General features: G+C 63.6%; 1 pseudogene; it reads left to right on the forward strand.

Moving 5' to 3' along the window:
• LOC120873334 overlaps positions 1-1,212 on the forward strand; it is a 9,036-nt pseudogene extending 7,824 nt beyond the window's left edge.
• Positions 1,213-1,550: the final 338 nt, after the last annotated feature.

Here is a 1,550-nt window from a genome sequence, read left to right on the forward strand (position 1 = left end):
GCAGAACATGACCCTGTCACCTGGAGACCACCTGCCTGTCACCTGAAGAACACCACCCTGTCACCTGGAGACCATTCCTTTGACATAAGACCACCCGCCTGTCATCTGGAGACCTCTCATCTGACTGGAGACCAGCACCCTGTCACCTGCAGGTCTGTCCCCGCACGTCTACTCTCTGCATAGGAGCCGCGGCAGAGCCACCTGCCAGGACCTCTGGCCCCTGGCCCCGGGAGCCCTCCCTTTGCCTTGGTTGGGGTTAGGCCGCCAGCGGAGGCTGGGCGGGTCCTGTGTCTCTCTGAGCCCCCAGCCCCGCCGCTCCGCGCTCACGCCCCACCAGCTGTCCTGGCAGGCCCCGCGCTCCCTGCATCCGCCTGCGGGTCTCGGGCGCCTCTCGGCCTGCGCGGCGGCCGTCGGTGACCACAGGGCTGCTCGGAGCCAGCAGCTCTTAGGGGATGACCCAGGAATTCCTGAAGTCACCATTGTGCAGGTAAGACACATATTTGCAGTTTCTTGAGCTTTGCGTGTGGATATGAAGGGCTCTTTGCAGTTTTTGAGGCTGCGCAGGTCATTCCAGTGGAGTGACCCCCATGTAGCTGAGGAGACACTGTTCTTGACTTCTGAGCGGGCAGCTCACCCTTTGGGGTGTCGCGTGGTTGCAACCAGCCAGTCGGTGTCCCCCCAGCCCTCCCCCATGCCCCCCACCGAACTGGCAGGCCTGTGCAGACACAAGTGCCTTTCTGCTCCTTTAATTGCAGGCGGGGAGGGGCAGGAATAACGGGACCCCCGTCCCCTGCTGGGTTCCAGAATGTTCTCAAGCCATGGGTGCAAAGTGTCAGCACCTGCCTCCCACTGCTCACCCCCATCACAGATGCACAGCACTTTGTCTTCCTCCGACTCCAGGCAGCTTCAGACCTGCCGCCCAAGGCGTCTGGAGCTGCCAAAGGTCCTTCCGTGTGTCTTTGGGAGGCTCCTGTCCCCGTGAGCCTGCATCTCCCTCCTCCCCCTCCCTGTGAGGTCAGGGCCTCTCAGGCTCTCCCGCCTCCACCTGACTGAGGAGCTGGGCCCCTGGCCTGGACCATAGGTGCTTGCCGGCTCTGCGCGAAAGGAGGAGAGATGGTGGCGGAGAATGGGGCCCAGGAGGAGTGGCCCCTCTGGGCCAGGCTGCTCTGCTCGGCCTGGGCTTCCAGGTGCTCTGTGCAGCTGGCCCAGTGAGGATGCTGATGCCAGGACCCCGGCCCAGACGGGATGCGGTGACTGAGGAGGAGTTGTCTAGAGGTGTGGCAGTTGCCACCTGGTGCTGGGAGTGGCTGGGAGTGATGCCACCGAGGTGGTCCTCAGAGTGGGGGCGGGGTGCTGAGGCCTTGCTTAACCTTTAACCCCTCCTGTGGCTGAGCAGGGGTGGCGTGAGCCAGTTGGGATACTTGGAGCCTGGATTGAGCGCTGCTCCTAGCAGAGGAGGGCCTGGGGTCAGCAGGCGAGGGGAACGGTGTCTGGGGTCCACGTGAGCCTCCCAGACTCCCTGAGGTGGCTCCCCAACTTAGAGTTTGGGG

The sequence above is a fragment of the Oryx dammah genome, unplaced genomic scaffold (genome assembly GCF_014754425.2).
Source record: "Oryx dammah isolate SB20612 unplaced genomic scaffold, SCBI_Odam_1.1 HiC_scaffold_13, whole genome shotgun sequence".
NCBI lineage: Eukaryota > Metazoa > Chordata > Mammalia > Artiodactyla > Bovidae > Oryx > Oryx dammah.